We start from the raw sequence: 23,423 nt of genomic DNA, 5'->3' as shown, positions 1-23,423 counted from the left end.
TGGAATTCGAACATGAATTCCCGCCAGGAATAGAACTCGGGTCTTCCGCGCCAAAGGCGCGTACGCTAACCGCTTAGCAAAGAATGAACTCAAGTCCAACGTTAGGTATCTTCCGAAACAAAAACCATAGATGTTAGCTTCGTGCCCTCAAACCAACCTTCGCAATCGCGAAAAAAATGTGCAGATGTGCTTTTCTTCTTTTATTAAGTGTAATAGAACATGTTGAAATGTTAGAAAGTGGAGAAAAAAGTATCATTCATAAAAGTAGTTAGTGATACAGCAAATATATATATACATGTGAGCACATGTTGGTACTGTCACCTACGTTTCCATACCATAGGTGTAGCCACGGTATGCCCAGGCACACCCTAATGGGTTGCGTTATCAAAGAAAATTAAAGATAGATATTTGAATAAGAGAAAAATAAGCGATATCTTTTTCCAAGACAAAATTACTAAACGTACAGATTATTCGCAATATTAGGCTCGCTGAGTATATTTTCGAATTCCACCTTCCTTCCTCAATATTTGCTTAAAACTTATTGTATTTGAGGAAATGTATAAACTAATAATCTTCTTTCCTGAACGCTCGAAATTAAAAACTGATATAATACAGGGCTTTTATTTTCAAGCAAGAACAAACAAGATTGCAAAATCGATAAATCATAGAGGAACTAATAAACATAATTATCTGTCTTACAAAAGGAGTCCACCCATTGAGAGGTCACACTGAAAATAAAAGGAACACATAAGGACCACCCCAAAAAATCAGTTACTGAAGCTCGCAAATTCAGAATGATATAATCGCAGTTTGAAAACTGTACTTGAAAAGAATTTGAAAATGTCATTACTTGGTACAAACGTGTGCATTATCGCTGATGAAACGAGTGATTGTGGTCATCATAAACAGATGCCAATAAACAGTCACCTGTTGAGCATTTAGTGGCTCTTCGTAAGTTATATTCTGCAGATCTACAAGCAAAACAAATATCGAGAAGAGTGTTGAGTGTTACTTGTGGCGGTGTTGCACCAACACGAAGAAAGTAAGTAACACTGTGTGTAGTGTGTTAATTATTTTGTGTTAATATTACACCATGTCAAATATCAATATAACAGTCCCTGTGTTATTTCAACATCATTTTCTTATTACTTCAACACATAATCTGTGTCATAATTTGAGGTTAAAATCTTATAAGTAACACTTTTATGGTGTTAATTCAACACTCCTTGTGCTAAAATTCAAGGTCAGACCACCAGATTAACACCGTTTTTGGTGTTAGTTCGACCCCAATTCTGTGTTACTACGACACCTATTTCGGTGTTGAAATAACTCCGTGTATGGTGTTGGTCGTTGATCACCCCTTTCCTCTCTTTATAGAAAGTTAACCCTAAGCAGCAAACAGACTTGTTCCTAAACATCAAAGAATGAGCTCTATCGTGACTACAGGTATATGATTACCTTACGTGCCTGTGGTGCAGAGAATCCAAAATCGATTCCCAGTGGGAGCTCATGCGGTATGATCCTACGTTAAGATGTAGGTATACATCTCAACATAGCCTTGGTGGTGAGAGGGGGCGCTAAAGTTTAATTCAACCAACTAAACATAAAAAAGCGCCAAATTTCATTACTACCTTATACCTCTGGAAGAACGCACTGAATTGGCCAGAAATGTAATCGAAGACCAGAGAAAGATAGTTGTGTGTGTTCCTCAGGTTGGCAATTGGAATCTAGTTATTTACATACATATCACCACTCAGAACTTGGATTCTAAACTTCCACGTGCGACGAAGGTGATTATAACATAGACAAATCCAGTGACTATATAGTTAAGTTATACCTCTTTCCTAAGGGTTTCAGGTCTCCATTACAAACACAACAGTAATTGTTAATAAAACAGTTCATGCAACGTCTGCTGCAATCAGGAAATTGTGACTTCATTGTTCTTGGTCTTAACGTCTATCATTTTCGTAGGAGTAATTGTAATAAAAATCCAATCACAATCTTTATGACTGAACTATACAGGCACTATCTATTTATACATTTTGTTTACCTTCAATCGCAAAGGAACATGACCCATTAGTAAGGTCATAAAATATTTTATTGCTCTTATAACTTATTTTGTTATACAAATAAAAATATAAATACAGAGTCATAGTTGTATGCCATGGGTGAGTTACCCACTGTTCCAAGCAAATAATATATGAATGTAAAATATAGGTGTTTTCATTATATACTATGTCATTTCAAAATAAGTTATATAAGGTATTGTATACTTAATTTTTGTTTTCTCTGCCCGAAGAATTTTTATTATGGGTTACGAAAGTACGGATAACCCTAAACAAACATTAAATAAATCAATATAACACACTGAAAAAATAGTTGATAGTATCACTGCGGCTCAAAAAAAAACTGCCCTGACATTTTCGTCGAAAATGAGTTCTATTATGATATAAGCAGAAAGTCGTGTTGCATCTTCCATATTTCTATGTGAATCCTTAATAGTCTTCTCTTAATAAGGAAACTAAAATGAACCCATCCATACGCGCCGACTTTTAAGTTTCTCAATGGGTATTCAAGGCTTCGGCATCCCACATTTATTATTATTATTATTATTATTATTATTATTATTATTATTATTATTATTATTATTATTAGTAGTAGTAGTAGTAGTAGTAGTAGTAGTAGTAGTAGTAGTAGTAGTAGTAGTAGAAGAAGAAGAAGAAGAAGAAGAAGAAATGATGATCTAATAGACCAGTGGTTTTGAAATTCTTCCAGAGAGGCGAGAAAGCTTATCACAGCCTGCTGAAATAAATGAACCGTGAAATAATTTTTAAAGGTTAAAATAATAATAATAATAATAATAATAATAATAATAATAATAATAATAATAATAATAATAATATATTTTATCACGATTTTCTAACTTTATACTGAACAAAATTCTCAAACATTACGAATTTGTTTATGAATTTCAAAGGTGTTTACCAATATTGACTAACCAATATTAACTAAAGTAAAGAGACAAAAATTATTGAAATAATAGTGATCACAATCAAACATTTAGAACATTTGAGGATAATTTGGCTGAAGATAGAAAGTAATTCAACTTTCTTGCAATTTATATAAACGCATTTTACATTTTTTTTAAACATAAAACTACATCATCAAACAAGTACTTTACAGAAACAATTCCGTAAAATTACACTCAACTGTGAATACGCATTATTATTATTATTATTATTATTATTATTATTATTATTATTATTATCGATATGCCGTAAAACTAAAGAGTCTAAAAGAGGTACTATTAAATGACTATTCAACACACATGCATTCCTATCTAAAATTTAATCTAGGGTCACATGCACTATAGCTTTTTTTAGTAGTATTATTCCGAATGAAAATGTAATTTCGAAGCTAATTTCAACGCAGAACTATTAATCAGATAACACTAAAATCGTCTCTTACGCAACGCTAACTACTTGAGTTGGGTGTTACTAATAACATTACAGGAATCGTTACAGAAATCTGACGCATTTTATATACTCTTTAGTTAACAGATGTAACCTTAAGATTATGGAGAAAAATATTCCAGCAATTGCATTCTTTTCTCTGCTTACGAAGCATCCTCTCTCAAAAGAAAAATTGGGACACGCGGAAATACGTAGGAACAAACCATGGATCCAACTAGCAGAGAAGAGAAAACAGGCTCGTTGGCTACAAAATCCGAATGAAACAACTACAAAAAATTTCGTAGACATCAGACGGGAAACTTCCAAAACTTTTAGAACGAAGAAACGCTATTTTTTGAAAGCTAAAATTTGGGAACTTGAAGATAATAGTAAAAATAAAAACATTCGGGACATGTATAAAGGGACCAACGAATTTAAGAAAGGCTATCAACCTAGTGTTTATATTAATGAAAGCTGATGGAACAGTTCTCACTGATACAGATAGCATTTTAAATAGATGGAAAGATTTCTTTGACGATTTGCTTAACACACAGCCAAAAATTAATGTGCGTGGAGAAAGGGAGATACACACCACAGAACCGTATATTCCAGAACCTAGAAGAATAGAAGTGGAAATCGCAATAAAGAAATTAAAGAAACACAAATCTCCGGGCGTAAACGAAATTCCGGCTGAGTTAATTTTAGCTGGAGGCGAAAAATTGTGGAACAAGATACACAAACTCATTCTCCTTATCTACAACAACGAAGAATTGCCACAAGAGTGGAAAGAATCAATCATTGTTCCAAAACACAAGAAAAGGCGACAAAACTGACTGTAATAATTATCGAGGCATCTCTCTTCTGTCAACATCCTATAAAATCCTTCCAAACATTCTATTAGCAAGATTGACCCCATATGCAAATGAAATTATTGGAGATTATCAGTGTGGATTTAGACGAAATCGATCAACTATCGACTAAATATTTACCATTTGCCAAATACTCGAAAAGAAGTGGGAATACAGTAGCCTGGTACATCAACTATTTATTGATTTTAGAAAAGCTTACGACTCGGTGAGGAGAGAAACATTGTACAACTTTCTTATAGAATTTGGAATATCGAAAAAGCTAATTAGATCAATTAAGGCATGTTTAAATGAATCCCAAAGTAAAGTCCGGGTAGGAAAATTTTTGTTTAGGAGCTTTCACGTCGAAAATGGCCTGAAACAAGGAGGTGCGTTGTCGCCATTATTATTCAACTTTGTCCTGGAATACGCTATGAGGAAAATCAAAGATACCAACCAGGGCCTAGAGCTGAACGGTGTTCACCAGGTTATAGGTACGCTGATAATATAAATTTAATAGGGGATGAAAGGACAACAATAGAAAGAAATGTAGCGGTCTTATTAAACGCTTGCAGGGACAAGGATTTAGAAGTAAATGCAGAGAAAACTAAATACATGGAAGTGCGTCGGTACCGTAATAAGGCAAATTATGAATGCATTAAAATATTAAATAATACTTTTGATAAAGTGGATACTTTCAAATATCTAGGATCAATATTAACAGACGAAAGTCATATTTACGAAGAAATTAAATATCGACTAAAAACAGGGAATTAGTGTTATTATTCAGTTCAAAATCTCTTGTCGTCGCGAATTCTGTCGAGGAACTTGAAGCTTAAAATATATAAAACAATAATCATACCTGTTGTTCTGTATGGTTTCGAAACATGGTCGCTTACTCTGAGGGAAGAACATAGACTGAAAGTATTTGAGAACAAGATGCTCAGACGAATATTCAGACCCAAGAGGAATGGGAATGGCGAAAACTTCATAACGAGGAACTACATAAATTATACGGCTTATCAAACATTGTTAGGGTCATCAAGTCTAGGAGGTTTAGGTGGGCAGAATATATAGCCAGGATGGAAGAAAGTAGGAACACTTTCGAGGTGTTAGCGGTAAGATCAATCGGGAAACGACCATTAGGAAGACCTAGGCGCAGATGGGAACACAATATTAAGATTGATGTCGCAAAAATAGGAATACAAAGTAGAAACTGGACTAGTTGGCTAAGGATAGAGGTCAACGGAGCATTGAACCTCTTGGTTCCATAGGCTATAGAGTTAGTTAGCTTACGAAGCATGAGTAGATGTCTAGGCTGATACTACAAATACATTAAATGCGCATTTACTGAAAAGATGGGTTCTACTGACATTGGATAGTCTATATACTCTTCGTGTGCTAGGGCCTAGGGAGAGGAGGAGATAAGATTTCATATCAGGTTATGTCACGCACAGTCGCACGCCTTTATTTTCAATAAAAATGGAAAAGCCAAGAGAAACAAATTTCATCTCACTTTCCTTTGTGCCAGTCGGACACAAATCATCACACATATCTGCAAAAAGCACTTTTCAAATCGGATTATCGGGAGAGCCTCCAGTTCCAATGTTGGGGGGGGGGCATGTCTCTCCATTTCCAGGGAATTTGTGCCCGTACCTACAGCTGAGACAACTTCCCAGCATGAGGAGAGGGGCATATCCTCCTCTGGCATTTATTGCAATTTGTGCCCAAGTAGCGGAAGTGGAATTAATACATATTGATGAGACTGCTAAAAGTACTACAGCACGAAGTTCAGTTTGAAATACTACAGAACTACGATTCTTTTTAAAAAACATGGAAAAGCCAAAATAAATCAATTTCATCTTACATTCCATTGTGGCAGTGGGACACAAATCATCACACTTATCCCAAAAAGCACTTTTTAAGTCAGATTATTGGGGGGACAGTCCCCCCAGGTCCACGATTGGGGGACATGTCCCCCTCGTCCCCCTGGGATTTGCGTCAGTGGCTGGGACCACTGACTTATGTTAAAATTGAGTTGTATTAAAACCATCATCTTTTGCTGTGTAGCTAAAATATTTAGTAGGGAACCTTCATACAGCCTCAATTTAGCGCCGACCTATTTCCGTCCTTTTCTGATGTTAAAATCTTAATTGTGAACTGACACCGACGTTTCGAAACAGATGAAGGAATGAAGCGGAATGTAAGGAAAGCGCTAAAAACCAAGAGCCCTGATTTTTTTGCAAAAGGTTTGGAGAAATCGGTGTAACATTGAGACAAATGTCTGAATCTCAATGGGGATTATGTGAAGAAGTAAGAAGGAAGGACCTACCTACACGTGTGTGTATAGTTTACAAACGTATCTTTAAAAACAAATATTTTATAGCTTACGGAAACTTATATATTGAACGACTTAAGCAAAACTGGAAAATCTCATAAAATCTTAAATATATAATTTTGGTTTCAGTTTGTTGAACGGTGTAGTGTCTAGGTGAGTTTACATATATCGAGATGGATGAATAGACATCAATCTCTCGAAAATGACCAAGAAAAAGAATATGCAAAAGAGCGTTAAGTTAAATCATAACGAAACGATTTTCTGAAAATATTTACCGGAAATTCAAGTGAAAAATACAGAAACAGAGGTCATGAGTAATAACAGAAAGGAGTGTTTGTATGCGACAGAAGGGAAATTAGAAGCGGATGCACTTGTCTGTTACGTGACTCAATTACAAACAACGGGTGTAAGCAAGAGAAAATATTCTGTCACTGATATCTTTCCTTCCATGTGCTAAAGCTTGATCCATGTAAGCGTTTTGTGGCTACTGTGAGAACTATGGTCCCAAACAGCAGTCACTCCCAACTGTTCATTGGATGACGTAGGAACACGCTTTTCCATTACGTAACATTTCCTGCTTAACTTCTCTGAAAATTTAAAAAAAAAAAAAAAAAAAAAACATGTAGTTAAGAAAATGCGATGGTTATAACCAGAGGTAAAAGTGAAGGGGAACGCGGGGCGACTTCGTCCCCCCACTTCCAGAAAAATGTGACGTATCCCCGCTTTCTAAAAAAAAAAAATCCAATGGGCAGAGATAGGCATGGGAGACAGCTTGACCCCCCTACTTTTGTGTTCCCCTACCTTTTTAGATCCACTTTTACCCCAGGTTATAACCAAACAAGAAATCGATAGCGCAGCCGACGGCTTTGCAGGCATACTACACGTGGATGTATGTCATCATTCATTTCTTTCACTATCCTATCTTGTGTTCTTCTCTTTCTTTACTCTATGTTCCTCTCTGCTGTTTATCTTATTAAGGAAACACGCTCCTACGTCATACATGGTCCAATGACGGAGGTAAATGGTAGAAACAGAAGATGTATTAATAGAGCAGATTAGGTAGCAGAAAGGAATAAGCAAGCGTTGGTTGTGGTTGCGCACTCAATAATCCACGTTAGTATGCGTCTAAAGCTATGGACTATTCTATCGATGTTCTTACCTGCCTGGCATCACTGCTCTCTCCCATTGCAAGTTTCCTCACTGCTTTTTCTCTCTGTGTTGTTTATTGAGAACGGGACCAGCAAACTGTAACGTTACAGAGCATCATGTTGCAAATGATGTCTATATGTATATATTGTGTGGTGACACGCGCCTCGCTGCTGTGATTATTACGGAATATCTCAGTACCAGACATTTCCCTTCAGTATAGAAACTATTTACAAGAAGGTTGCAAACATAGTACTTTTTAACTGAAACATTGAGAGTCCAAGATAACATTACATGTGAAATTGAGGAAGAAGCTGAATGTCTCCAGTAAATTTCTAACGAAAGGACACTATTTGGTCTGTATTTATTTAGGCCTACATCCTTTGTCAGCAGAAAGGCTATATAGGACGAGCCCTACAATTCGGTGTTCTTCCATTGGGAATTGAACCCGAGATTTCATGCACCAATCACACATGCATACGAGGCGGGACGAAGGGTTTATCGCCCCCTTCCTCAATGGTAAGGCACCAGTGCAGCAAGAGCTCGATGAGAGAAAAAACCGATAATCTTCAGCGCTTCTCCCCCTAAGAGGTCTTCCTGGATCCGCTTATGGAAACCACTAGTCCAGGAGTAAGGTTCTAATGGAAGGATAATGTGTCTATAAACAGGTAGGAAAAAGAAGGCATTTGCAATTTATAAAATCTAAAACATTAGTATTATTAAGTGTTTTAGTAAAGTCTCAAAAAGTATTAGCAATTCCCTTGGAACACAAGTGCAGTAAACCAAACAGTAATATATATCTTAAACAAATATATAGGATTTGTAATTTCTATACCGATTTTACAATTCATCAGTTTTTAAGCATCAGTTCTGGCCTAGTAAAACTTTTAATTTCTGCACACGAGGATACATTTTTCTGAGCCGTGATTCCAAAACCTCACATTTGGTTGATTAACGGTAAACTAAGGGTGTATTCACCAAAGCTGTTTATGCCTATCATGGTATTACGTGTGTTTTTCCGACATGAATTTAGCTGTGCAACTGAATAATGTTACAAGAAAATGACATATCTGCATCGGAACTAAGATATGAACCAAATTAAACATTACGTCTAAGCAACCGAGCTTAGACATGCACACATACCTCAATATACGTATATAGTGTATCTTTGCTTGAAGCACAGAATGGTTAAAAGAGCAATCTGGTCTTCAGTTCAAAGTACTATTCCGACATCCATGTGCCGCTGGTTTGGGTAAGGTAATGCGGAAAAACTCAGATAGAACAAACTCTGTTAAAGACAATAGGGATTCCGTGTGTGAAATATATACGAATGAGTATTTTGCAGTGAGGAAAGCTGTATGTCCTTTATTATAGGCAAGCAACATTTCTTTGCTGCTGTGCAAGTTGCATAGAAGCTAGGAAGTGTAGATTTTAAACGGGATATGCAAAGTCAGTTATCCGTACCGCGGATATGTTAACTGATTGACTCCATTAAGGAACTAGGGCGAGATAATCACTCCAAGTGTCTATTGAAAAAAAAAAAAACAGAATTCAAAAAATTCGCCTTTATTCAAAGAGTTACGTAGCGTAACGGAGGGTTGTTGTAGTAACAGTAGAATCTCGTTAAGTCCCAATGCGTGATCATAACAACTAGAACCTGTAACCAAACACGGTATTCGTGAATACATGAAAGTACTGCCTCTTACGCTATCTCCGTTTAGATGATTTAAAATCGCTTTCTCGTGCCTTCATTTTATACTATTTAAAAGAAAAAATAGCCTCAAAGCTAGATCTATATGTCCTCCAACATTGATGGACAAACTACGTTCTGCGGGCCAGATGTAGTCCTCTGAAGGATTCTATCCCGTCCGCGATATGATTTCTAATCTGAAGAACGAAAAGAAATAGGATTACTTCGAAAGAGCTGGATTAGAAATAGGCTGACAGGTGAGCATTTAAGTTCACTTCTGAGAATCAGTAAGTACATCCCAGTTCGAATCAGATTGCGAGAAACTTTCAACAACTTGATAGGGCATAGTACCACAAGAACTTTGTAAAAATACACATTGCTGTTCTTAATAAATTGTACTGGCTCTCTTCAAATCTTTTCTTCTTTATTTTTGTCCTTTTAAGAAAAATTTACCCATCACTGTCCCACACTAATATTAAAACTTCTAGAATGAATTGCAGTATTTCCAACAATTCTACACATGCATGTAGTTCTTAACATCCTCCCAATAACCCTTCACACGTAATAAATAACCACTGCTTATTACGAATTAAAATTTAAATTTAACCAATAAATTGAAAAACACACAATAAAAACTTGAACTGAAAATGAAATGAAACCTTTTAGTTTAACTTCGCAAGGTTATGGCTTTGGACTAAGGGAGACGGATGATTAAGGCAAATGAACGACGATGGAAGAATAGGTGGAATGAGGATGCGGGAGAAAACGGAAGTACCCGAGAAAACCCACGGACAACATGATGTCAATTTACTTGGCTGGGGATCGAACCAGGGACCCCACGCACTAGAGGTAAGTGTTCTACCATTGAGCCACCGTGCAATAAAAACCTGGGGAAAAAATCAAATAGCTTTTCGAGATCGGTGAGTCAAACGGCCCAGATAAAATTCCTACGTATGCATACTGTACGCAATAACAAATACACATTACCGGTGAAAGCTTAAAGTGGCTTACGCCACTTTTCCTACTTTTTTCAGTAAGCAAAAATAAAATTAACCGAGTTTTCATTCGCAAATTTCAGTGAATGTTTAGAAACAGTTTTTGTTGCATACGGTCATGTTTACCTTACATAGAGTAAATGTTCATGCCTTCAGGAAGTGGGATATGAAAATAAGAGTGTGTTTTAATGTTATGTTGTATGTTTACAACTATAAACGTAATTTAATATACATAGTTAATACATTCAAACAAGACAATTTCTGCAAAGTATACATCCCTCCACCAATAAGTTACAAGGTACCTTAACTAGGGAGCAGTGAAACAGTGTTTTACAGGTTAACTTGACACAAACAATTTGTTGAGCAAAATGTATTCACACTAATAAACTACATACGTGTGACAGTTTCGCCAACTAACACTTTGGCTTCATCAGACATTATGCAGCCTGATTATAGTGTCTGATGAAGCCATAGTGTTAGTTAGCAAAACTGTCACACGTACGTAATTTTTAAATGTGAATATATTGTTTTGCTAAGCAAATAGTTTAATTATATATAAAGTAAAGTTTCTACTTATGGAAAATATTAAGGTTAATTTGATTGCAAGGCCGACGTAGAGATGAAAAATTATCGCATGTCTATAACAATTTTTAGTATAAAATACAGGGTGATCCAAAAGTGTAGAAATTCTAAGAAATGGTAAACGCTGCAAAAGATATCCAAAGTAAGAATGTAGGTGGGGAATATGGATGAGGGAAATGTTTTAGGGCACATCACAATGACGCCCGCCATCTTGAACTTTACGCAATTGTCTTAAATGGAAACCATAGCACGTGATGTGTCATTTTAATAGCAAATTTCCGTAGAAACTGAATGGCACTGTTATGTTTTGCACTATCGCTAGTAATCAGTAGGTATGACTGTTCCTTTGTTTCCCCATCAAAATATATACTGTTATACAGCAAGGACTAAGCACTGTAACAGAACGTGTTCAAAGTGTCCCCCCGTATCTCAATGTACTCTGCACGCGTCACGGTTATCTTCTGCTAATGTCATTTGCAACGATACAAAGCAATCATAGCTTCGTAATAATTAGTGGTAGGGCAAAAATAACAGTGCTACTAATTTCTACGAACATCTGCTATTAAAATAACATATCACACACTTTGGTTTCCATTGAATACAATCGCATAAAATTCAAGATGGCAATGCAATATGTCTTCAAACACCTTCTCCCATTCCTATTCCCCCTACTTAACTACTTTGTTTATTATGTTACTTTGGTTATACTTTGCAGCCTTTACCACCTCTTATGGTATGTCCCCACACATTTACTATACTTTAGTTTGACCATCCTGTCTTGTATTATAATTTGACGAATAACAAAGAAACGTAATATCTAAATGCAGTGTAATGTAACATACCTCGGTTCGAAAATAAACTCAGAAAAACTAAAAGTGAATTCTAATTTAAGAAACGAAATGAAATCTTTCAGTTTAACGTCCCACGTATATACCGTTTAGGCTAAGGGAGACTGATCATTAAGGCAAGTAAATGATGAAACAATTGGTGAAATGAGAATGTGGGAGTATTCGATAAAATTCACGGTCCTGATATTGTTCACCACAAACTTAACCTGGTTCGAGACCGAACCAGGGATCCCATGAAGCTAAGTTAAGCGCTCTACCATTGAGCCACCGTGCCTCCTAATTTTTAAGAGAAGAATAAACAAAAATGACTATCATCTTTATAGAGACTGACTCACTATCCTCTACCTATCTACTGATTTGGTAAGTTTTTATAAACATGGATTAATTCACAGTTCGACTGACAGAGATGAAACTCTTAAGTCTCTGTATTTATCTGCTTACATCTTAGGAGTGGTAAGTAAAGACAGATCTTGTAAAAAATGAAATCTTTAAGTTTTACGTCCCACGGTTATGCCGGTGAGGCTAAAGGAGACGGTGATAATGAGAGATAAATGAAAATGGTGGAATGAAGAAAGTGGGGGAAACGGGAGAACCCCGAGAAAACCCACGAGCACGGTGTTTGTCCACCACAAAGTTCACTTGGCGAGGGCTGGGATCGAACCCGGGACCCCAAGCACCAGAGGTGAACGCTCTACCACTGAGCCACCGCGCCCCCCAAAGACAGATCTTGTAACAGTCGTGGCAAAGATATTGATCTGTCGAATAGGTTCAAGTGAGAGAGTTTGAAAAAAAATTTAAGGTGCAGATCTCTTCACATGTACTTCAACTGCTTTGGTCCAATTGACACGCTACCTAGTTTTGTTATCTTGCGTTGTTGAAGAAGTCTTAATATTTAGGGCAATGGTCTGAAATTGATGAAGACATTGGATGAGGGTACAGAAAGATCTTCGGCATGATTTATTGCATACCCAATGGCACTGTGGAGCGAAATTACCCTAACTGTGTACGTGATTTGTTCAAAGAATCTGACAAGTAAACCTTTCTTTTGGGTGAATCGAGTTGCTGACTGAGACACATATGAGAAAGTAGTACTAAATGTGGTCAGTATTTCATTGAAGTTGTAGGTGCGAAGCTCCAAGGGTTTAGGAGATACAGCTACCAGAACATCACATGGAAGTACAGAATATTCTTCATATAGTTGGAGGTAAAAGCCCTGTAAGACCTCTTGTAACGACAAAAGTTGAAAAACAAATATATGGGTACATATTAGGACTAAGGGGAAGTCATATAGTAAAGGTATACCTGACGGCGGCCATCTTGAAATCCGCCATTTTGAATTAAGTTTAAGTTTTTAAAATAGGGTCATGTGATACACGATTTAAGGCGCAAATTTAATCAGAAGAACAATGGTGACGTTAATTTTGATTTATGCGCAATTGGTAAAAAGTTACAGGGAAATTAAATATTGTTGCAGCATATGTATTAGTCCTTTATCCCACCTTGTAAATTTTGTGTTAATGATAATAATTAAATGAAAAGCAGGTGGATAAATATTAGGTATCTGGTAAGAGTTGCCTTGATGGCGGCCATGTTCAAATCCACCATTTTGAATCAGACTAAACGTATAACATTGACACCTTATTAATAGCAAATTTTATAAGTCCAGCGGTATAACAATTTTTGCTTTATCATTAACCAGCATTCTAGCCCGAAGTCATCTATTGCATTACTCTATTCCCATTTAATTTTGTGCTGGTTAATGATAAAGCAAAAATGGTTGTCCTGTTGGATTTATGATAAAATTTGCTATTAATAAGGTGACACTGTTATGCGTTTTGTTTAAAACTTTTGTCTGGTTCAAAATGGCGGATTTGAACATGGCGGCCATCAAGGCAACTCTTACCATAGACCTAATATTTATCCACCTGCTTTTTATTTAATTATTATCATTAACACAAAATTTACAAGGTGGAGTAAAGGACTAATATGCTGCAACAATATTTAATTTCCCTGTAACTTTTTACCAATTGCCTGTAAATCAAAATTAACGTCACCATTGTTCTTCTGATTAAATTTGAGCCTTAAATCATGTATCACATGAGCCTATTCCTATTTTTAAAAAAATAATCTTAATTCAAAATGGCGGGATTTAAGATGGCCGCCGTCAGGTATACCCTTACTATATGACTTCCCCCTAGTCCTAATGTGTACCCATTTATTTTTTATTCATCTTTTGTCGTTACAAGAGGTACTACAGAGCTTTTTCCTCCAACTGTATGAAGCCTATTCTATACTTCCATGTGAGGTTCTGGTAACTGTATCTCCTAAACCCCTGGAGCTTCGCACCTACAACTTCACTGAAATACTGACTACATTTAGTACTACTTTCTGATATGTGTCTCAGTCAGCAACTCGATTCACCCAAACGTAAGGTTTACTCGTGAGATAGATCTCAGTGATTGACGTACGGTTTACTAATTCGTTTTTGTGGTAAAAACAAAACAATCGAGATGGACTGCAAAACCTAAGAAGACTAATGCCGGCTAACACCTGTTTGTGTTGTGAAAATACCTTTTAACATCACTTACACCAAACGATAGACAGTCTATTGTTTGGATAAAGTTTAGTTGATTTTGAATTTAACGTCCCTTTCAGCAGTGAGGCTATATGAGACGGACCTACACATTAACGTGAAATCTGAAGAACATGAGCTCCCGCCGGGAATCGATCCCCGGTCTTCCACGCCAAAGGCGCGTACTTCTAACCGCTTAGCCACAAAGGAGCTCTATTTCCTGGATAAAGTTTGCAATCTTCTTCTGTGACACGAAAGAAATACCTTCGTGAAGCTCTCTACTAGTGATAACTGAAAATCGCCACTTTGTCTCTTGACCGACGACATAATTGATACCACTTACCCGCTTACCTATAAAGGGGACGCATATTAAACTTCAGTAAGTTAATTTTTTTTAAAAAAAAATGTAATACATTAGAGGACAAGATTGTTTAAATGTTAAACTCATACACTGCTTCTCTTAGCTAAATCGTTGCTGGAGTTCAGGATTCACTTCCAGGTAGAGGTGAGTATTTATGAATTGAATTCTACGTAAAACTCTATATCTACCAGCCTCCATGGTGAAAAGAAAAAAAGGAACATTGAACTCTAAGCAAACAAAAGTACGTAGAAGTTCCATCAAATGTAATTTGCTTTCAAATCAAATGTAATAATAATCACTATTTATCACTGCTGTCATATGTCACTTACTAATATGAGCAAATAGAAAACATGACTATTCCTCAAAAGTTTAGACTAGTAAGAGGAAAACCACTGCTAAGCAGGAAATTATGGTCCAACGCATGAGGCAAAGTTGGCACTCCCTTTAATGCGGTCTGGTGGATATTAACGCTGAAAACCCAAGCATTAAAATCATGAAGTTCCCAACTACAATTACGTCAGCACGACCGAAACAAAATGAAGGGCAAGCCCATCTAAACAATCATAATTTCAACACATCAAGAGTTTTTATCAAATGACTACACTAAGAAGTTTTTTTTAGGGAAAAAATGCACTTCCGTTTTAATTTTTAAATAAATATCGGAGGAAATTCCCAGCTAATCTTCTTTACTGGACAAAGCGTATTTCAACACGCTGACCTATTGCGGGGGTGCGACAAGGAAGTTCCATTTCCGTAATATCGAAATACGACATCCTTCCACTCGACAGGTATTATGTTATACACTTTTTCAAGAGTGATATTTATCACGTTTAAAATTTAATCTATATAAATATTTTCTAACAGACGCCTGAAGGAAACAAAATTACCTACAATTTATTATTTGTACAAAAGTGTGATCTGAAATACAAACAGGGCCGGCGCGAGGGGGGGTCGAGCCGTGCCACCGCCCAGGGCGGCAATTCCAATGGGCGGCAAAATTTGAAAAAAGAAAAGAATATTATCAAAATATAATGCTTCGTTATAGGCCCACATGGAAAAATAAAATTGTGTTCAACAGAGAATGTAATTGAACTTACTTCACTCACATTCATGAAATTCAGAACATTCCTTTCATTTTCAGTTATCAAACTACTAGCCACATGTATCTCATTCAATATTTCCCTTGCCGTTTTTCTGCTACAGAGCAAATAACAATAATCGTTCGTTGTGTACAAATTACACACAATAATGGAGAATGCCTCGTAAAAATTTCGTTTTCTTAGTTTCGTACCGATAATAGACACAACTGGTCTAGGACTGACAGAAGAAATAATTAAACAGATAATGGAAATGAACATTTCTATCGAAGATATGAGGGGCCAAGGATATGACAATGATTCCAATATGAAAGGCAAACATTCAGGTATTCAGAAGAGAATTTTAGAAATAAATTCCCGAGTCTTCTATGTTCCTTGCAGTAGTCACTCACTAAACCTTGTCGTTAACGATGCAGCCACAGTATCTTAGTACGCCGTTTCATTTTTTTTTTTTTGTATAGTTAAAAAGTTTATGACTTTTTTGCGTTAATTTAACGTTGGGCTAAAGGAGCATATTAGTAGTCTCACTTTAAAACCACTAAGCAGCACAAAGTAGGAGAGCCGAATTGATGTTCTGACTCTACTTACGTTAGATATCAAATAGGGGAGGCTTATGATGCCTTACTTCAAATAAGTAACGACAATAGAACAGATAGAATAGTCACCCACGATGCTCTGTGTATAGTAAACCAGCTCCGTGACTTTTACTTTTCTTTGCTCACTTGATATCCGGTATGACTTTTTACTCCACGTAAACACAGTAAGCAAAAGTCTCCAAAGCATTCATTCTAATGCGTTGGATGCAGTCGGGTTTCTCGAAAATATATCTGAGTACTTTGAAAGAAGCAGAAATGATGTAAAGTTTCATTCTTTCTTAGTTTATGCGATGGAGTTAGCATCAGCATTGTATAGATGATCCACGGATAGGTACTACACTGTAAGCTCGAAGGCGAAAGAAGAGAGAGTTTCAGTACGAGGCAGAGAATGAAGCAATTGAAGATCCACAAACAAGATACAAGATCGATTTTTATTAAAAAGTTCTAGACGTGATTTTGTTAGTTTTAAGAGAGATGTTTCAGCAACTTAAACATCACAGCGAGCATTTCGATTTTCTTTACGATATATGTAATCTTAAAGATATTATGCTACCTGAACTGTTGTCTGAAAATTGTACTAAACTTGCCAGCATTTTAACACAGGAAGAATCGAAAGATATCAATCCCAGTGATTTGGAAGACGAACTGAAAGCGTTATTCGCTATAATTAAGCCTAAAAGTTCACCAAAAGAGATTTTAAGATTAATGAAATGAAATGAAATCTTTGAGTTTTACGTCCCACGGCTATGCTGATGCTGGGACGTAAAGGAAACGGCGAAGATGAGAAATGAATGAAAGGGTGGAATGAAGAAAGTGGGAGGAAACGGAAGAACCCCGAGAAAACTCACGAGCACGGTTTGTCCACCACAAAGTCCACACGGCGCGAGCTGGGATCGCACGAGGGACCCCAAGCCTTGAGGTGAACGCTCTACTACTGAGCCACCGCGCCCCCTTAAGATTAATTAAGGAACACGACTTTGCGCCCAATGTCAGTGTGGCACTTAGGATTTTGTTAATCTTACCGGTAACAGTGGCAAATGAAGAAAGAAGTTTTTCGAAACTTAAGCTTATTAAAAACTATCCACGTTCTTCCATGTCTGAAACACGCTTGAGTGGTCTAGCGACGATATGAATAGAACACGAATTGGCTGAAACATTGGACTACTCGAATGTGATACAGAAATTTGCTCATATCAAAGCAATAAAAGTTTCTTTCAATTAAGATATGTTAAATTTTATGTATCTTCATTGTATTCATTAAATTATAAGGCTTAGGCTAATCACTTAGTTTTGTATAATATCTGATTCACTATATTATCTTCATGCTTCATACTCTATTGAAAACACCTTTTTGATATAAAATAAGCTTAAAAATTAAAATTCTTAATTGTGACTAAAATATATATTTTTTTAAAAAATAATAATTTTTGTATTCGCTTCTGCATATCACAGATAAACAGCGAAATCGAGCATACTGAATATTGTGTCATGCGTGTGCTCGTTTAAATATTACGTAAACATTCGAGAAGGGTAGTTCAATTTATTTATTTTTCCATTTCATACATGTTTTTAAATAGGGCATATTACTTTTTCGTGACACTTGAACGTCTTCTGTCAAAATAAGGTTTGCGAATTAAAGGGGCGGCATGTGAAAGTTTCGCCCAGGGCGGCAAAACTGCTAGCGCCGGCCCTGAATACAAATCCAGCCACCTAAGACTATTAAGAAACACACATAGGCCTACATAGCACATTTTTTACTGTTACGTATATAAACTGAAAGGACTTTTTTTTTTTTATTCAAGTACCGTATTTTTCGAGCAAAATCAGGAAATAATAAAATTTACGCTATTGATAAGACAAATTGTTGATATTAAACCATATACAAAATATCTATGTTCAGAAAGTTCATAGTAAGTTCGGTAGCTTTGTGGATAAACGTACAATCAGCCGGTATAGGCAAAATTCTGTATTTAATAATACAAACATCAACTGTGCACACTTTGTAAATTCAGCAATCTGTTTTCGATTACACAATATGTGCTTCTCAGTGGCTGGGTTCGATTCCAGTCGGGAGGTACTTCCATGGATACAAACCCAAGCAGTGATTTCGATCTCCCTTAAATTGTAGGTACATGTCTTGGTGGAGGAACGCTAAATTTCAATAAACAAACAAAACATTAATTACAACAAAAGGTGCTTAAACGAAATATCGAAAATCAAACTTTAGAGGGTGGCGTAGAATCGACGACATTGTAATGTATCAATAAAATATCTTGCCACACGAGGGATATGTCTTAGAAATTATGGAGCAACCGGTAGAATATGGCAGCAGGAGGAAGAAACGAAAGAATCACTTCCCCTGAAAGATCCACGGACACTTTATGTTGTCTACCACAAGTTAAGATGATCCAGGATTAATCCACGAATATATAGTACATAGGTTTGTTCGTTTCTTAGTTGAAATTAAGCGTCCCTTTTCAGTACAGATGCTACATTAAGACGTAGATCTACCTCCGTAATGTATTCATTTTCCTAATGCTCTCCCAGCAGGAATCGAACCCAAACCACGTACACCAGAAGCCAGGAATCTAATTATCGCACCATAGTGAAGCCTCCGCAACGGAGCGAAGTGCGTCCAATTTAATAGATACATCATGAAAACCAAAAGGACGTTTGAATCACTTTCATCAACACATTTTAACTACAATTAATTATCCATTCCCGTGTGACCGAATAGACCCAAACTTTTATTGCAGATAATCCCGAATTCGAATTCCGACGCAAGGACAGCAATTTTCAGAATTGAGGGCTACTTAAATTGACGAGTTGAACTTATCTAGAAAAAAGAGGGTTAACGGAGAATAAATACTACGTGCTGACTACACATCATCTGATTAAAAAAGAATAAAGTCTGGCTGCCCATGTCCCTTTATGGGCATAATGCCAGGAAGTTCAGTAACATGACTTAAGAACCAGACTGAGGATTTCCGGGGGATGCGGGGGATTTGCCGCTCAATTACATGTTGATTCCCCCAAGAAACTAATTGAAGCATCCCTACCGAAGATGTTGGTTTCCTTCCAGATGCGCATCTAGAATGTAAGAACTAAGGGGGGTGGGGGCAGTCAAAACAGAGACTATGATAGGTATATCATGAGTTTACTATAAACTTTGAAAAATATATGAATATTTTAAATTATTTCTGTTACTCAAAAAACTGGTGGTGGGACCTAGAGCCCCGAGCTAAATCCGCCTCTGCTTTCCCCCCTCAAACTACTGTATGTCTAGCGATAAAGAGTTCGAGAATGTTGTCACATTCCACTAGTTTAATGTCGTTTCATATGATTTTGACCTAGTAGTTGTATTCCGAAATGAAGAGATTGAATGGCACTATACAAACCACATACGTATAACAAAGTAATATAAATTATGGATTTCCAAACGTCTTACATTGTGTATACTATTCGGAAAGTCTTGTTGTTAAATTGGAGTTTTAGTGCGGAAACTAACGTGGACCTATAGTGTTAAGGTGAAATCCGAAACACTGTAGTGCGCTCAAATTTCAATGTTTTACCCCAGGAATCGAACCCGTGTCTCCATGCAGCAAAGGCGTGCGCAGTAGCTACTATGCATTTGAAGCATAGCCAGCCAGGAAGGATGTATTCGGAAAGGTTACATGTAAATATTTCAAGCAATATACAATTAACCTAGGTACTGTTGTTAAGTTTGTTGACTTAACTGGTTTATTGCTATTCTTGTCTATATGTGTTCCTATTTCAGGAGGGGGAAGAGGATGTCATTGCCTCATTTTGAATTATGCACCTTCACATCTCTGCGTGCTATTTGGTCTGATTTTCTCTCTCCTCCTCCTACTATCAAGAACCTAATTCGCACACTGCTTGAAACATTCCAATCATACCTGAAAAAATGCCTATGTTTGAAGAGTAAATCTGGGGTCCCTGGTTCGATCCCAGCTCGCGCCGTGTGGACTTTGTGGTAGACAAACACCGTGCTCGTGGGTTTTCTCGGGATTCTCCCGTTTCCTCCCACTGTCTTCATTCCACTATTCCATTCATTACTCATCATCACCGTCTCCTTTAGTCTAACCGGCATAATCGTGGGACGTAAAACTTAAAGATTTCATTTCATATTTTCTCTTTTAATATACCAGAATTGGAAATAATTATTTAGCGTTGGGATTGTAATTTAATATTATTATGAAACGGGGCATAAACTATTAATAAATCTCGATAATTAAAAGTGTAATATGTGAATAAATAAACACAATATTTCTCGTCTTTGTTTTTCTTCTCTTATTATTTATGTTCTGTCGGTGAGAATTTGTTGCTGGCCTAGATTCATGTTCGTAGCTTCAGTACATGCAACCGAGAGAGAGAAAATATTTCAAGTCTCACTGCTCGCATGCACGCAAGCGTCGTCAGAGGTTACACCCCAAAGTGATGACAATACTAGACGGTGTGGCGTCGCAGACAGACTCGATGTAAATATCTTTGATGTTCAGGAAGCTCTATTTAATCAGCTGCTTTTTTGAGGTTTACAAGTCAATAGATAAATAACCTGACAAAGGTTAAGGCAAGCAGGAAAAAGAAAATCAATACTCACCACTCAGAAGGTTGTCATTACAAACAATTGTTCACGTAACCCGTCCACCGTCAGCACGTTACGAACTCCCTTCCGCGTGAACAACAAACTACGTATGGGCTTCCAGGCTGCAGCGAAAATTGCTACGGCAGCGACACTCGGTGGCCAGCTCACCAATCACACGTCAGAAGTTTTCGCACAACGTTTTACGAAAACTGATTGATTTTTAGAAAACAATGCATATTTGCTAGTTTTCAAAACGGAGATATGTTTTATGAGATAAAAACAACGAACTTAATTTATATCGCTGCATTTATAAATTTTCTGTGTAGTTCAGCGCACGTGCATTCAGTATGCATGGTCACGGGTTCGATTCACGGTGGAAGCAAACTTAATTGTGTGTTGATTAAAGATAATGCATCTTTGAAGCAATCATTCATTGAAGGTGCCAATCATTATAAAACTGGTTCTCGCTAAGCTCTGTTAACCCTCATTTTTATCTGTAAATAAAAGATCAGCATTGGCAACTATATTTCTCTAACACGAAATATTTTTCTACGGCCTGCCAGATGTTATAATCATACTATTATGAACATATCGAACTACAGAACAAGTGCAGTATAGCAAACCGATATTAATAATTCGCTTTAAAAAAAAAAAAAAAAATCAGCAGCATCATGTAAGATTTTGCTTGGAGGGTGGAGGAAGAAGATTCTGCACCGACGTACCAGTAAAGTGAACAATCATTATTAAAGTAAAAGCAGAAAAAAGTTATATATAATAACAATACTAGAACTATAACAAAAATAGCCATTTCATTTCTTAGCCATTTGAAAAAAAAATAGTCCCAGAATATTTTTCATCTTCCAAAATTTACCGCCGCGGCCCATGGCCCACGCGTAAGTACGGCCCTGAATATATCAGTATACAATCGATTAGAAAATATGTAATTCTCAAATTCGGAAGGAAGAGCAACTGCCACCTGCCCTTCCCAAACGAAATCCCTGTGTCTCATGCATATTCCCCCAGTGCTTGAAAGAGTTCAGAGATAGTGAAGTCTGGGCTAAAGACATTGTCAATAGAAGTCGATACATGACCACATAAGATCATCCAACTCAGAAGTTTCAGACATATGGTCTGCGAAAAGAACTCTCAGACGTTCCGGTTCAGCAGGGACAGTCCTGGATTTAAATAATCTGTCCTCCCAAAACTGATTCAAAACTCTGAATATCGCGATTTTTCTCCGGAACATAAGTTAATATCGCTCGTGGGATATTTTTAAAAATCCCGCATCGACACTCAAGTAAATGCAATATACTCTGTTATTCACTTTTGGTAGTGTTTATTATTTAATTAATTCTCATATTTCAATAAAACGCAAGTGTCTAATTACTGTGAATGATTATACTGTAAATTTCCATACGGTTTCCCGGTTTTTCAGTCTAAAAATCTGGAGCCCCATCCGTGAAACATGTAGCCTAAAGCTAAAAAGCATTACAACTGATACAGTGATCATATGTCAACTTTCATATTAATCTGTCATACAAATCCATAACTGTATACTGACAACTATCCAATCAGGCCCACCCTGTGGTGAGGAAATCGCACCATGCCCCGCGCCATAAGAGAGAAGTTCATCAAAAAAAAAAAAAAAAAAAAAGTTTATTTCTGATTTATTTTTGGAATTTAGAATATTTACAGATGATGAATCTCATTTTATAAGGTATTTTAGGACTGTAAACTATTGCAAGGTGCACTCATAGTAGGATAGAATTTGTAAATGTCAAAGTTGCCGCAAAATAATTTATTTATGCTGGGCATAGAAACCTCACATATATCACTGGGCCTACAAATCGACGATACGACCCTGTCTCTAACGCATTTAATCTTAATCATTCGCTGTCCCATTCAATGTATTATTTGTTGTACAGGATGCATTAAATGTCCGGATCCAAAGCCAACTCCATTATAATTAAAGATACGCAAAAATGGAAAAGAAAGTTATTGGAAATAGGTGATTTCCAATCCGATATGGTCGATTTTTTCTATAATCGCACGAGCCGTTGGGTTTGACACTGGTAAGGGGACCTATGTTATATGAAAAAGCCAAGTTACCAGTTCAACAGACTGTTCTGTTGGGCCCTCACCATATAAATATAACATTGTTGGGGAAGATATTAGAAGTATTTTAGGGTCTCCCACACAACAGTATAAACGTTCCCTGTATCATTTTTGCGTATCTTTACGTTCCACTAAACTGTAAACGTTTCTTTCTCATTTGAAATTTTCTGAAATTCCGAA

At 36.7% G+C, this 23,423-nt stretch overlaps 1 protein-coding gene across 4 annotated transcripts in view; it reads right to left on the bottom strand.

Annotated features, from left to right (window-relative positions):
* The window catches only part of LOC145693464 (uncharacterized), a 622,508-nt gene that overhangs the window by 437,834 nt on the left and 161,251 nt on the right, over window positions 1-23,423 (bottom strand). The window contains exon 1 of one of the 4 annotated variants that reach the window (XM_081769492.1): window positions 21,144-21,276. The exons of 2 other annotated variants lie outside the window; for them this stretch is intronic. The gene's annotated coding sequence lies outside the window, so the exon portion shown is untranslated. Of the gene's footprint in view, window positions 1-21,143; window positions 21,277-23,423 lie in introns of those variants that run through there. One more of the 4 variants, XM_081769495.1, reaches the window with a different exon arrangement.

The sequence above is a fragment of the Thermobia domestica genome, chromosome 8 (assembly GCF_964235325.1).
Source record: "Thermobia domestica chromosome 8, izTheDome1.hap1.1, whole genome shotgun sequence".
NCBI lineage: Eukaryota > Metazoa > Arthropoda > Insecta > Zygentoma > Lepismatidae > Thermobia > Thermobia domestica.
This window is presented reverse-complemented; position numbering and strand designations above follow the sequence as displayed.